The 16227-nt window shown below is 34.1% G+C and overlaps 1 protein-coding gene across 4 annotated transcripts in view; it reads left to right on the top strand.

Moving 5' to 3' along the window:
- Positions 1 to 16227, top strand: part of DIRAS2 (DIRAS family GTPase 2) — a 55019-nt gene that overhangs the window by 26029 nt on the left and 12763 nt on the right. The window contains exon 1 of one of the 4 annotated variants that reach the window (XM_074280679.1): positions 12049 to 12597. The exons of 2 other annotated variants lie outside the window; for them this stretch is intronic. The gene's annotated coding sequence lies outside the window, so the exon portion shown is untranslated. Of the gene's footprint in view, positions 1 to 12048; positions 12598 to 16227 lie in introns of those variants that run through there. One more of the 4 variants, XM_074280680.1, reaches the window with a different exon arrangement.

Raw genomic sequence — 16227 nt, 5'->3', positions numbered from 1 at the left:
ACATCAGCCCTCTAGGAGCAAAGTTTTTGCTTTGGTAATTTAAAAAAATAACCCGAGGGTAATTCAAATAACAGCTTTTTTAGAAAATAAAAATAGTATCTGTTTGGATATTAGAGGAAGCACCAAAGATTATTTGTTATCTCACATATGTATCTTTGATGTTTTCTTCACATAAAGATCTCTTTTAGTGAAGCCAAGGGAGTTATTCTTCTCCTTCACCAGTTTCCATGTAATATGCTTTTAAATGTCAATGGAAAACCTTCATCAAAGATGAACTTCCCCAAAATAGCAGCATTGCACTAGTAGTGGGGAAAAAAATCCAGAAGCTTAGTTACTAAAATAAAAACAAAATTGGTGTCTTATATAATCCCTGCACTATAAGGCTCAGCAATCTCAGGATACATAGTGCAAGATATTGTAGGGGGAAATCCTGAAGCTGTTGGGGTATATAAGGAAGTATGGGGGGAAGAAGGTGGAAGGGAGGAAGGAAGAAGAGACAAAGAAAGTGAAAGAGTTGAGAGAGAGAGAGAGAGAGACAAAGAGAGAGAGAGAGACAGAGAGAGAGAGAGACAGAGAGAGAGAGACAGAGAGAGAGAGACAAAGAGAGAGAGAGAGACACAAAGAGAGAGAGAGACACAAAGAGAGAGAGAGACACAAAGAGAGAGAGAGAGACAGAGAGAGAGAGAGAGACAGAGAGAGAGAGAGACAGAGAGAGAGACAGAGAGAGAGAGAGAGAGAGAGAGAGAGAGAGAGAGAGAGAGAGAGAGAGAGAGAGAGAGAGAGAGGTTTGTGGAGATTTCTGGGAAGAAAAGAAGAAAGGGAAAGATATTATTCAAAAGACAGTGAATTTCCTAAGTACCCTGATATAACTTTTTGTCTCTTGCATTCAGAAAGATGGTGAGAGATAATGATGAAAGAGATGCTTAACAGAGATGCAGTATTATAAACTATATCTGATTGGGTGAGGCAGCCCATTTGTTGGGTTATTCTCCATTTTTCACCCATTTACTAAGTTAAGAGGAAGATGTTGATGAATTGCCCCTCTCCATATCTAAGCAAGAAATCTTTTCTGTCCTCTCGCTTTTTTTTATTATAACTTTTTATTGACAGTACATATGCATGGACAAATTTTTACAACATTATCCCTTGCACTCACTTCTGTTCCGACTTTTGCCTTACTCCCTCCAGCCCCTCCCCTAGATGGCAGGTAGTCTTATGCATGTTAATTATGTTATAGTATATCTTAGATACAATATATGTGGGTAGAACCGAATAGTTCTCTTGCTGCACAGGAAGAATTGGATTCAGAAGGTAAAAATAACCTGGGGAAAAAAAAGGATGTAAACAGTTCACACTTATTTCTCAGTGTTCCTTTTCTGGGTGTAGCTGATTCTGTCCATCATTGGTCAATTGCAACTGAATTAGATCTTCTCTTTGTTGAAGATATCCACTTCCATCAGAATACATCCTCATACAGTATTGTTGTTGAAATATATAATGATCTCCTGGTTCTGCTCATTTCACTCAGCATCAGTTCATGTAAGTCTTTCCAATCCTCTCTGCATTTATCTTGCTGGTCATTTCTTACAGAACAATAATATTCCATAACATTCATATACCACAATTTACCCAACCATTCTCCAATTGATGGGTATCCATTCATTTTCCAGTTTCTGGCCACCACAAAAAGGGCTGCCACAAATATCCTGGCACATACAGGTCCCCTTCCCTTCTTTTGTATTTCTTTAGGATATAAGCCCAGTAGTAGTACTGCAGGATCAAAGGGTATGCACAGTTTGATAACTTTTTGGGCATAATTCCAGATTGCTCTCCAGAATGGTTGGATTCATTCGCAACTCCACCAACAATGCATCAGTGTCCCAGTTTTCCCACATCCCCTCCAACATTCATCATTATTTTTTCCTGTCATTTTAGCCAATCTGACAGGTATGTATTGGTATCTCAGAATTGTCTTAATTTGCATTTCTCTGATCAATAGTGATTTGGAACACTCTTTCATATGAGAGGAAATAGTTTCAATTTCATCATATGAAAATTGTCTGTTCATATCCTTTGACCATTTATCAATTGGAGAATGGCTTGATTTCTTATAAATTAGAGTCAATTCTTTTATATATTTTGGAAATGAGGACTTTATCAGACTGTAAAACTGTAAAAAGGTTTTCCCAGTTTGTTACTTCCCTTCTAATCTTGTTTGCATTAGTTTTGTTTGTACAAAGGCTTTTTAATTTGATATAATCAAAAATTTTCTATTTTGTGATCAATAATGATCTCTAGCTCTTTGGTCACAAACTCCTTCCTCTTCCACAAGTCTGAGAGGCAAACTATCCTACGTTCCTCTAATTTATTGATAATCTCATTCTTTATTCCTATATTATGGACCCATTTTGATCTTATCTTGGTATGTAATGTTAAGTGAGGGTCCATGCCTAATTTCTGCCATACTAATTTCCAGTTTTCGCAGCAGTTTTTGTCAAATAATCGATTCTTATCCCAAAAGTTGGGATTTTTGAGTTTGTCAAACACTAGATCGCTATAGTTATTGATTATTTTGTCTTTTGATCGTAACCTATTCCACTCATCAATTAATCTATTTCTTAGCCAATACCAAATGGTTTTGGTTTCTGCTGCTTTATAATATAGTTTTAGATCAGGTATAGCTAGGTCACCTTCATTTGATTTTTTTTTTTCATTGATTCCCTTGAAATTCTCTACCTTTTGTTCTTTCATATAAATTTTGTTGTTATTTTTTCTAGGTCATTAAAATAGTTTCTTGGGAGTCTGATTGGTATAGCACTAAATAAAATATTAGTTTAGGGAGTATTGTCATTTTTATTATATTCGCTTGGCCTATCCAACAGCACTAAATATTTTTCTAATTATTTAAATCTGACTTCATTTGTGTGAAAAGTGTTTTGTAATTTTGCTTATATAATTCCTGACTTTCCTTTGGTAGATAGATTCCCAAATATTTTATGCTATTGATGGTTATTTTGAATAGAATTTCTCTTTGTATCTCTTGCTGTTTGATTTTGTTGGTGATATATAAAAATGCCAATGACTTATGCGGGTTTATTTTGTATCCTGCAACTTTGCTAAAGTTGTGGATTATTTCTAATAGTTTTTTTTAATAGAATCTCTGGAGTTCTCTAAATATACCATTATATCATATGGAAAAAGTGATAATGTGGTTTCCTCATTACCTACTTTAATTCCTTTGATCTCTTTCTCAACTCTTAATGCTGAAGCTAGTGATTGAATAATAATGGTGATAGTGGGCAACTTTGTTTCGCTCCTAGTCTTACTGGGAAAGGGTTCCAGTTTATCTCCATTACATATGATGCTTACTGATGGTTTTAAATAGATGCTCCTGACTATTTTAAGGAAAAGTCTATTTATTACTATACTCTCAAGTGTTTTTATTAGGAATGGATGTTGGATTTTGTTAAATGCTTTTTCTGCATCTGTTGAGATGATCATATATTTTTTTGTTAATTTGGTTATTGATATAGTCAATTATACTAACAGTTTCCTAATATTGAACCAGCCCTGCATTCCTGGTATAAATCCTACTTGGTCATGGTGTATTATCCTGGGGATGATTTTCTGTAATCATTTTGTAATATTTTATTTAAGATTTTTGCATCAATATTCATTAGGGAGATTGGTCTATAATTTTCTTTCTCTGTTTTCAACCTACCTGGTTTAGGTATCAGTACCATGTCTCTGTCATAAAATGAATTTAATAGAATTCCTTCACTCCTTATTTTTTCAAATAGTTTATATAGCATTGGAGTTAATTGTTCTTTAAATGTTTGGTAGAATTCACAAGTAAATCCATCTGGTCCTGGGGATTTTTTCTTAGGAAATTGATTAATAGCTTGTTCTATTTCTTTTTCTAAGATGGGACTGTTTAACCAATTTACTTCTTCCTTCGTTAATCTGGGCAAGCTATATTTTTGAAGGTATTCTTCCATTTCAATTAAGTTATTGAATTTATTGGCAAAAAGCTGGGCAAAGAAACTCCTAATTATTGCTCTAATTTTCTCTTCATTGGTCGCAAATTTTCCCTTTTCATTTTTAAGACTAACAATTTGATTTTCTTCTTTCTTTTTTAAAATCAGATTTAGTAAGGATTTATCTATTTTGTTGATTTTCTTCATAGAACCAACTCTTAGTTTTATTAATCCAATAGTTTTTTTACTTTCAATTTTATTAATCTCTCCTTTTATTTTTAGAATTTCAAGTTTAGTGTTTGACTGGGGGGTTTTAATTTGTTCCTCTTCTAGCATTTTTTACTTGCAGGCCCAATTCATTGACCTTTTCTTTCTCTATTTTATGCAAGTAGGCCTCTAGAGATACAAAATTTCCCCTTATTACGGCTTTGGCTGTATCCCACACATTTTGATATGATGTCTCATTATTGTCATTTTCTTGGGTGAAATTATTAATTATGTCTATGATTTGCTGTTTCACCCAATCATTCGTTAGTATAAGATTATTTAGTTTCCAATTTTTTTTTGGTCTGTTTTTTCCACTGGCTTTTTATTGAATGTAGTTTTCATTGCTCTATGGTCTGAAAAGGGTGCATTTACTATTTCTGCTTTACTGCATTTGAATTTGAGGTTTTTATGTCCTAATATATGGTCAGTTTTTGTACAGGTTCCATGAAGTGCTGAGAAGAAAGTGTACTCCTTTCTGTCTTCATTTAGTTTTCTTCAAAGATGTATCATATCTAACTTTTCTAGTATTCTTTTTACCTCTTTCACTTCTTTCTAATTTATTTTGTGGTTTGATTTATCTAATTCTGAGAGTGCAAAGTTGATATCTCCCACTATTATAGTTTTGCTGTTTCTCCTTGAAACTCTCTTAATTTCTCTTTTAAGAATTTAGATGCTACACTACTTGGTGCATATATGTTTAATATTGCTATTGCTTCATTATCTATGCTACCCTTTAGCAAGATATAGTGCCTTTCCTTATCTCTTTTAATTAGCTCAATTTTTCCTTTTGTTTGATCTGAGATCTGGATGGCTAGTCCTGCTTTTTTGACTTCACTTGAAGCATATTAAATTCTGTTCCAACCTTTTACCTTTACTCTATATGTATCGTCCTGCTTCAAGTGTGTTTCCTGTAAACAACATATTGTAGGATTTTGTCTTTTAATCCAGTCTGCTAACCAGTTCCTCTTTATGGGGGAGTTTACCCCATTCACATTTATGGTTAAAATGACCAATTCTGTATTACTTGTCGTCTTGTTAACCCCTGCTTATGCTTTTCTCCTTTTCGTCTCCCTTACCCCCCTCCCCAGTATTAAACTTGTGAGCACCACTTGCTTCTCACAGCCCTCCCTTTTTAGCATCCCTCCCCCACTTTAGAGTTCCTCCCCCTTTCTTACCCCTTTTCCTCACAATTTATGTTTTCCCTTCTGCTTAGCTTACTCCTTCCCTTTTCACTTTTCCCCTCCCACTTTTCAATGAGGTAGAAGAAGTTTTACCATAAATCGAATATGTCTAATATTTTTCTCTTTAAGCCAATTCTAATGAGAATAAGATTCATACTGTGTTCATCCCCTTCCATTCTTTATCTCAGATATAATAGGTTTCCTTTGCCTCTTATTAAGATGTAGTACACCCACATTTTCCCTTTTTCTAGTACAATTTTCCTTTCCATCTCTAGTTTCTAGAACAAATTATATATGTGTTCTTTATATATCTGTATAGCAGAAATAGAGTTCCCAAGATTTCTTTTGACCTTCCTCTTGACTTCTATATTTGTAGATCAAACTTTTGTTTAGTTCTGGTTTTTTTTTCATCGGAAATAGATGAAATTCACTTATTTTGTTGAATGTCCATCTTCTTCCCTGGAAAAAAAATGTTCATTTTGGCTGGGTAAGTTATTTTTGGCTGCATTCCAAGTTCTTTTGCCTTTGGGAATATCAGATTCCAGGCCCTTCAATCCTTTAATATGGATGCTGCTAGATCCTGAGTTATCCTTTTTGTGGCTCCTCTATATTTGAATTGATTTTTTTCTAGCTGCTTGAAGTATTTTTTCTTTCTTCTGATAGTTCTGGAATTAGGCCACTATATTTCTTGGAGTTTTGATTTTAGTGTCCCTTTCAGTAGGTGGTTGATGAATTCTTTCAATGTCTATTTTAACCTCTGTTTCTATAATATCTGGGCAGTTCTCTTTGGCAATTTCTTGGAAAATAGTGTCCCAGGCTCTTTTTTCAATCATATTTTTCAGGAAGTCCAATAATTCTCTGATTATCTTCCTAGATCTATTTTCCAGGTCTGTTGTTTTCCCAAGAAGGTATTTGACATTTTTTCCCATTGTTTCATTTTTTTGGTTTTGCTTGACTGATTCTTGGTGTCTCCTTGAGTCATTCAATTCCATTTGTTCAATTCTGATTTTTAATGAATTATTTTCTTCACTTACTTTTTTATATCTTTTTCTAATTGTCCAATTGAGTTTTTAAGTGAGTTGTTTTGTTCTATGGAATTTTTTTCCATTTTGCCAATTTTATTTTAGAGAGCTATTTTCTTTTTCCAATTCACTAATTCTGTTTTTCAAGGATTTGATTTCTTTGTCCACTCTATCTTTAAATGAATGAAATGACTTATCCAGACTCTCTTGCCAAGCTTCCCTTTCCTTTTCCCATTTTTCTTCTAGCTCTCTGGTGAGAGCCTTTTAAATTTCTTCTATGAGAGTCTTGTGTGTTGAGGCAGATCATATTCCGTTTTGGGGATTCATCTGGAGACAGTCTGTTTTTAGTCACCTCAGGGTTTAAAGTCTGGTCTCTATCAGTGTAGAAGCTATCAATAGTTAGAATCTGTTTTAATTTTTTGCTCATTTTGTCAAAGAAGAATCAAAGAAAACAAACTAACAACAACAACAACAAAAACAATTGTCTGCTTTTTTTTTTTTGGTTGGGGGGGGGCTGGATGGTATTACCGAGCTTCCTCTACAGACTGGGGGGGGAAGAGGAGGAGCAGCAGTGAGGCACTAGCTGGACAGCAATGGCTGTGCATCTGCTCTCTAAGATTCTGAGAGTGTGCTGAGGCACTCCAGGTGGGTATGGCCAGGTCCTGGGATATCCTAGCTTTTCGGGGTTATAGTCTTTACCTCCTGTGTTTACAGCTTCTCTGCTGTCTACTGGCTTGCTGCCAAGGCAAAGTAGCCACAGTGGGGTAAAAATTCTTTCTGCAGAAAACAGCTGAGGTCACACTCTACCCCATTCTGGTCTGCACAGTGTGTTCTGCCTGCCTTACTCTCACTGCCCTTCCTCAGTTTGTGCCCTATCTGACATTCCCTGCCCACGAGCAAAAAACAGATCTTTTCTGGCAAATTTTGAGGATGTATTGTGTTGATTTTGTGGGTTTTTTTTGTTTTTTTGTTTTTGTTTTTGTTTTTTAGTCAAGCACTAATTTTCTAGGCATTGTTATGAAATAAAGTATTCTGAGAGCAAAGACAGCTTAAGTAGATGTGTGTGTTGTCTCCACCATCTTGGCCAGAAGTCCCTTTTGTCCTCTCTTGAAAAAAAAATGACTAGGCACTATATTTTCACTGTTTCTTCCTCATTAACTGTTTTTGCTTTTTATTTATATTTGAATTCATCCACAATGATGAATAAAACTTGTACAGCAGAAAAAAATTGACTATATGATTATTTAGAGAATGCTGAAAGTCTATGGGGGATTATTGTCTAGGAAAAAAAATACTCAATGTTTGGTTCTGGAACTTATCCTTGGCTACTGTATCAGGTTTTGGACTTTTCCTAGCTAATCTTTGTGAAGGACTGCAAAGAATTTTGGCGTAGGGAAGAATGTCACCCAAGCCCATTAATATGAAACTTTTTCCTCATTGTCAAAGATTAATGCTCTGATCTTGTGGGGATGGAATGAATGGGACAGATTTGGTGATAGAAGAGAGAAGAGAGATTTATTTGAATCTTCTACATTCTAGCATCAAGAGAGAAAATGTGTAGTCTTTCAACTTCTTTTCAGAATCATTAAAAGAAAAAAGACTCAGAAGAAGAGGATATCTGAGAGGAGCTGTCAGTCTTTATCATGTTCCTATCTACCACCACACTAGCATTTTTTAGAGAATCTACCCCCCTCCCATTCTTGTCTGGCATATATTTTTATATATTTACCTTTTCTGATTTCTGTTGTGCTATTGATTTTGATGATAGGTTTCTTTGCTTAAAAGAAAAAGAAGTAAAGAATATTTGCTGCTAATGCAGCAAGTTACTGGTCAGGCCTGGCAGTTCCAAAGATCCCTAGCACAGCTGTCTAGATTAGGCTGGGTGACCCCAGTGTGGCAGTTAATCTGTTAGTCCCAAAGACCCTGATATAACAAATGTCTTCCTGTTCCCCAATTCAAAAAGCTTTGGAAAGTATCCCTTGATCCTAAAAGCAAAATTCAATTTTAAAAGTCGTGAAAAAGTCAGAAAATTAGTAAAAAAACAACAAACAAAAAAGATCTGACCATAAAAAACTACTGTGGCTACAAGGAAGATCAAAGCACAAACTCAGAAGAGGACAACAATGTCAAAAGGGATCCCAGGTCCCAAAAGTCTTCCTGGAAGAGTCAAAAAGAATGATAAAAATCAAGTAAGATAAATGAAAGAAAAATTGAAGAATGAAAAAGAAGTTAGTCATGAAAGAGAATCATGTTAAAAGAATCAATAGCTTGGAAAAGAAAGCATAAAAATTAGAAAAAGAAAGCAGCTCCTTAAAAAAATTGGCTACATGGAAAAGGAGGTACAGAAATCCAGTGAAGAAAAACTTCTTAAAATAGGCTTTCTGATTCCAAATACATCATTGGACAGCAAGGTGGTATAGTGGATAAACCCTGTACTTGCAATCAGAAATATGTGAATTCAAAATTAGCCTCAGATAATAAATAGCTATGTAACCCTGGGCAAGTCACTTAATCCTGTTTGTCTCACTTTATTTCATATGTGAAATGAATTGGTGAAGGAAATGGCAAGCCACTCTAATATCTTTGCTAAGAAAACCCCAAATAGATGATGACGACTTGAACACTACTGAAAACAATTTGAACAGCAACAACAAAAGCACCAATCACACAAAGTTGTTGGGAGGACCAAATAATATCTATAAAGTGCTTAGTATGGTACCTGACATATGGTCAGCACTTAACAAATGCTTGTTCCTTTCTTCCTTCCACTTTAATTATCCCCTTGCTCTTTACCTGACAATTTGTTATCTCATGGAATCTTGAGAAGAAATTAAGAAGGTTCTGACCTTAGATCACCTTCCTCCCCACAATGAGGTCATTCATCAAGAAATCCTGTTCTTCCCTCTTATTATTTTTTTACTTCAATCAAATGCCTTTTTCTATTATTTTCTTTTTCACTTTGACCTCATGTGAAGAGGTGACCCTTCTCCTCATCAGAGCAAATCCTTCTACAAATACCCTTCATCATTTCTTCTATATTTTCTAGCATATTTCCCTCATTATCAGCCCCACTCTTTCTTACCTTTAATCTCTCCCCATTATTGGCTTCTTCCTTACTGCTTGCCTACCCACAAACTTACGTTTCCTCCATCTTTGAAAAATCCTCATTGTTAGTTGTTTTAGGGGAGGGAAGATATAGGATCCCTCCTGGGAATGCTGCAGGAGAACTTTTGCTTCTTAGTTGGACCCATATTGGATCCTATCTCTGGGTCCTATGTTAATCTATAAAAGTTACTAACATAAGCATTTTCTGAAATTACTGATATAAGCATATTTGGACTCAATAAGGCCACAGAAAGAATGCTTTCTCAATAAAGTGTTCCTTGAATCTAGGCAACCACAAAAAGATATTTTGACTATTTCTGTGGTTAGTAGGTCTTATGGATAGGCTACTAGCTAAAAATATACTGTTTCTAATAACTTTTGCATTGTTATAGAAATTTTTAGTATTTCTAATTATGGCTTAGAGCCATATTTATAGTATGTAAGCATTCTTCCCCCCATCCTAATTGTTAATTAGTTACCCATACTACTTGAGCTGCCCCCTTTTTGAGAAATGAAGCTTTGAATGTTCTCATTCCAAAAGCTCTCCTGTAGCATTCTCAGGAGAGATCCTATGCCTTCTCTCCCCTAAAACAGTTAATATACTTAAGAAAGTAGATATCTTTACTTCATTTCCTTTCTTTTGCTGTTGAGTCAGTTGCAAATCTGACTTCTGATCTTGTCATTCAAGAGAAGCTGTTCTTCTTAGAACTATTTTATAACTAAAATGTATCTAACTGTCAACCTCTTTTTCAGTTCTCTATTTTCTGGACTTCTCCATGCTTCACCACTGTTGATTATCTCTTCTCCATGATACTCTTCTTCTCTCTAGTTTTCATGAAACTTTTGTCTTTTTTTTTTCCTTTCCTGCTCAGGCTTCTGACTGTAAGCTGCTTTCTTGTCCCAAAACTTCTCTTTGCTATGTCATTCCCTTTCTCTCACTGGTAAGTTCCTTTTGAAGTTTGTTCTTTTGAGGGAAGGGCCTAGTCTGGCCATCCTTCTGCTTCAGAGCTGACATTATGTTTCTCCCCATATTTCTTTTCAGCTACCATTTATGTGCTGTCTTCCCTTATTAGAAAGTAATTTCTTGAAAGGTGGGAACTATCTTTTTTGCCTGTATTCATGTCCCAGCACTCATCACATTTCTGGTACATAATACTTAAAAAGTACTTAATAAATGTTTTTTGTTGGCAAAACTGCCACATCTTCTTACTCTCCTTGGCTGGATTTTATCTAGGCTATCCCTTCTAACAACAGGTTTCCTTTAAGTTCTGTCTTGAGTCTTTTTGTCCCTCAAAAAGATAATTTTTTTCTTTAATTTTTATTCTCAACTTACCACTCTTGAGGGTACCACCATCCTCCCAGTTCCCTTGACTTGCAACTTAGGTATTATCCTATACTCCTTACTTTCTCTCTCATTCCATATCCTATCAATTGTCAACTCCTGTTATTTCTGCTTTCCTTTACATCTCTATTCTCATTTACTTCTTTCTGTCCTCTGATTCTGCAACCACCTTGGCACAGCATTTATGACTATATGCTTAAGCTATTGCAATTCAACTGCTTGGTCTCCCTGATTCAAATCTCTCCTCACTCCAATCCTATCTTCCACTCAGCTATCAAGTGGTTTTTCTTAAAACCACTTGAACTTTGTCACCATCCATTGCTACTCACGTGGTTTTCTATTACCTTTAGGATCAAATATAAAATTTTCTGCTTAGCTTTTAAAGCTCTTCATAATCCTTTCCACCTTTCCCTTCTTGCATTTTACTTCATGCCATATATTCTGTCATCTAATGACTCTGATATATTTCTTTGTTTTCCCAGGGGTTAGCATGGTGTCTGGCACATAATAAAATTAACAATACAGAATTTAGGAAAATATGTGCTATCATTTTTACTTATTTATATATGTGTGTATATAAATAAATATTTTATATAAATATATGTATAAATAAACATAAGTATATGTATATATTTATAAATATATATGTATGTATATATGTACCAATATGTATATATTAATTTTACTGTGAAGTTATTAAATGGAGAAAAATTTCTAACACTACTAGCTTTAGTTATTTTATTAGCCTGAATATATACAATTTTTCTTTAGTAGAATTAATTATACTCATTAATTACATATTTTATATATAGTGGAAGAACATGTCATATAAAGAGTAAACATGAATTCTACATTTGAATACAGAAAAGCAAGCTCTTATAATTAATGTCAATTATAAAACAAGGATAGTTCTAGATGATATTTGCTTTTGAAAATTTGGGGTATGGGATTCTGTTAGTATTTGGAATAAGAAAGGAAGTAGTAGCAACCATAACATAAAGGTAGTGATGCATCATAACAAGTATCAGCAAATCATTTAATTATCATAATGTTTTGCAAAGAAATGCTTACCTTTGCCTACATAACCAAAAAATTCCAGTCCTTTAAAAAAATTCTAAAAACATTCAGTAGGTGGCACTTGCAAGCTTGGCCCAGCTTTTCAGTCGCCATTTAAACAGTATCAAAAGCAGCAGCTATAGTTAGTCAGTCCTTTCCTGAAAGCACAAAAGATTGCAAGAAACAAGGAGTGAATGGGAAAGGAAAGGACAAGGTAAGGAAGAAAAAGAGGGAGGAAGGAAAAAAAAGGTGGAAATGAGGAATCATAGGATTAGATTATAAATTTAATCAACAAAACCATCAGCCATACAGCAAAAACAGAAAGAGGATTCAGCTAGAGCAAGAGTGAATAGAACCACATTGTGGATACCAGCTGTACCGAAAGAAGAGTCAGAAATAGCAGTTTAAGAATCCTCAGAGACTAGGTACAGAAAAGCTTTGAAGCAGCAGCAGCAGCAGCAGCAGCAACCACAGCCGCAGCAGCAGCAGCCAGGGCTACAGTTTTTTGAAAATCAAAACAGGCAACTGAGCTTTCTTTTAGAGGAAATCCTGATTTTGGAGGGCTGGCCTGAGGATAAGGGGAGAATATTTTTTTGCTATGAGAGAAATATATTGAAGAATATTTGATAGAGTGTGTTCCTTCTCAGGTAAATAATTTCTTATTCATTTTTTCTATTATTTTACTGAATATGTATGTGATAAAAATTTACATATTTTTCAAGTGCCTACATTATTATTTAGAAATTTGAAAAGACAAGTAAAGCTATGAAATTTATCTAGCTAAAAACTGCTTTTCTTGTAATTTGATAATATAAAAACATTTTGTCTCAAAAAAAAAAAAAAAGAAAAATAATTCAAAGAGAAAAAGTGAGAGTATCTCAAATGCTATTATTCCTTTCAAAATAAGATTTAGTGTTTTGGGAAAGCTTATTCTGTGGACTCATTCTTGAAAGCTCATTCTTGCTCCTGCTGATGAGGAAGTTGTTACTCAGTTGAAAAATAAAGGTCCTAACATCATAGCCAAAAGGGAAATGCAGAACAGCTTGTCAGTACAGAAATAGAACATGCCATTTGTACCCTTGTAGAGACATGCACAAATCAAAGCTTAATTGTGTTTTTTTCTCCTCAGATCCTTTCCCTTCAATCCTAACATTTGAAAATATTTGATTTTCTTTTAAAAATATTTCATTTTTGCCTTTTTATAGGTTCACACAGGTAGTCTAATATATTCCTTTTGACTTGTAGAAAGAAAGAAAAGGAAACCTTTAAAACGATTTTTAAAAATATGCCCATTTAGTGCTTAAGGAATGTAGCTTCATGGACTTTTATGTGCTAGTTTTTTCCCCTGGAAAATAGAAATGTGTTTCTATTTATCTTTTGCAAGATTGGGGTATGGTTTGTCTATTACATCTAATTTTATTTCTTAGGTGAGCTTATTGAGGTGAGAATGAATCCATAAGATCTTTTAGATAAAGGCCAAAATAAGATATAATTGCTTTGGTAGATTTTCTTTCATAAATTTTCATTTGTGTCTCAGCTGCTCTTTTTCTTCAGCTTCCTTTTTTGAAAGAAAAACAGTTTTAAAAATTTTCTTTCTAACACCTCCCTCTCAAGAAGATTTGAAACATAACTTTCCATTAACATACCGATGATTTTTTTTTCTTCAATGGCATCCAGGATTTTTCTAAGGAGGAATGAAAGTGGAATTAGAGTTAAAGTTTATTAGTTGGGGGTTAGTATAGTATAGTATACATTGGTCCTAAGGATTGGAGCCTGAAGGGACTGAAAAATAATAAATTTTATAATATCACATTTGATACATCCTGTTTGGTCTTAGAGATGTGATTTTTCTCCATTTTAAAGATGAGTAAAGCAGGGAAACCTTGTTAACCCACTAAAATCTTGCACATTGACATTTAGTTAGAAAAGAAAATGGATCAGTTTTGTAAAAAGAAAAAAGAGGTACTTTCATTAACTCCTAACATATTCTATATTATGACAGTGCTGCCTCAGTCTGTCTTGGCTTTACTTCTATTCATGTGGCACTGGGTTAATAAGTGCTTACATAGGAGTCACTATTGCTCTTGTGAATTTCTTCTGTAATTGCTGGAAAATATAGAAATTCTGGTACTCCTTTCTTTTTAATGCTTTAAGATGGTCCTATAGCATCACAAATCTAATTCTGGGTGGCTGAAGAGGCTTCACACATAGATTGAAAAAACTGATTTCATTCTTCAGTGAGGAGAGAAAAATCGACTATTTTATAAATTTTATAAATTCATGAATTACTCAAGTCAGGCTGATTTGAAGCTGATCTTGCTAATAGTATACATGTACAGCTGGACTACTGAAAAGAACCTTCTTTTTTTTTTTTTTTTTTTTTTAAGAAATAGCTTTTTATTTTCAAAATATATGCAAATATAGTTTTCAACATTCATCCTTGCAAAAGCTTGCGTTTCAAATTTTTCTTCCTCCCTTTCTCCTCCTTTCCCCTAGATAGCAAGTGATAGCTATGTATAGCTAACAATGTGTTAAACATGTGCAATTCTTCCATATATATCATGCTGTACAAGAAAAATCAGATAAAAAAAGTTTTAAAAAATGAGAAAAAAAGCAACCAAACAACAACAACAAAAGGTGAAAATACTATGTTGTGATTCACATTCAATCCCTATAGTCCTCTTTCTGGATGCAGATGGCTCCCTCCATCAGAAGTCTATTGGAATTGTTCTGAATTACTTCATTGTAGAAAAGAGCCAAGTCAGAGCTGATTATTATGTAATTATTATCTAATCTTCTTGTTGTTACTGAGTATAGTGTTCTCTTGTCTCTACTCCACTTAGCATCAGTTCATGGAAGAGACTCTCCAGGCCTTTCTGAAATCATCCTGCTGGGAAATAACATCCTTTTGTCTAACATTTTGTTAGACATGTTTGTAAGCATATGTTCTTTTATAATTCGTTGATATGATCTGATCATAAAGTTACAGAAAATGTAATGAAAACTTCCTTATATTGTCCTAATAATTGCTTTGTTGGTAGGAGAACTGCCCCTTTTTGAAAAAAAAATTCTCATTCTGCAAAACAATTTGGAACTATGCCCAAAGGGCTATCACATTGTGCATATCCTTTGATCCAATAGTGACTCTACTCCCAAAGATTGAATGCCCATCAGTTGGAGAATGTCTGAATAAGTTCTGGTGCATGAATGTTATGGAATAACAACTGATGGGCATTCAATCAGTTTCCAGTTCTTTGCCACTACAAAAAGAGCTGCTACAAGCATTTTGCATATGTGGGTTCTTTTTCTTCCTTTATGATCTCTTTGGGAGTAGAGTCATATCAACGAATTATAAAAGAACATATGCTTACAAACATGTCTAACAAAATGTTAGACAAAAGGATGTTATTTCCCAGAAGTAAATAATGTATTATTCAAAACCAATGGATTTTTAAAAATTACAAAAGCATTTTAGGTAGAAAAGGAGGAATTTTCTACATCTTTTGAAAAGAAAAGATATAGAAAATATGGAATTTTTTAAATTAAAAAATATGAACTAAAATAAACTTAAGTCAAATTACAGTTATTGTTTATTTAGAGCTACCAAATATGTTTTTTTTTTCTTCTAAGATAAGTATTTCTGTCCTAACATCTTTATTCTGGAATAAATGTTTGAGGAGACAAAATAACATCTATCTCATTGAACCCTAAGTTTATTGTTCCTAAAGTGTGGAGACCAGGTTCCAATACAAATATAACCAAATATTCTTCTATGAAGAAAAACTCTCTCCTTGTAGAGAAAGGCACAAATTAAAAGTACAAGTTGTGAAATATATATGTAGGGAACACATGATAAAGAAGAACTTCATGAATGGTTGGCACTGGGGGTGGGTTTTTATCTCTTTAACTTCCTGAAGGGTAAGTCTGCTAGACTCTGATAACTGATATCTTTCAAGAATAAATAGATAGCTATCATTCTTTCCACCAAAGGAGTCATAGTTTTCTATAAAATGGTTATCCTCCTGTGTCTACTTGATATTTATCTCTTTGTCATTGATATGTTTCTCTACACCTCTCTGGATTTATTATACCTTGCTGGTACCTTTTCCACAAGGAAAGTCAATGGAAAAGGATAGCAAAGCAGAAAGATAAGTAAAAACTCTCTCCTTTCCTCAAGAGGAACCTCTTAGGAGTTTGAATTTGTAATCTTCAATTCCCATACTGGAAGAAAATTCCCTATTTTTTTCATTCTTGGCTGAAACTCTTTGGAGTAAGAA

Source organism: Sminthopsis crassicaudata, chromosome 1, assembly GCF_048593235.1.
Source record: "Sminthopsis crassicaudata isolate SCR6 chromosome 1, ASM4859323v1, whole genome shotgun sequence".
Taxonomy (NCBI): domain Eukaryota; kingdom Metazoa; phylum Chordata; class Mammalia; order Dasyuromorphia; family Dasyuridae; genus Sminthopsis; species Sminthopsis crassicaudata.
This window is presented reverse-complemented; position numbering and strand designations above follow the sequence as displayed.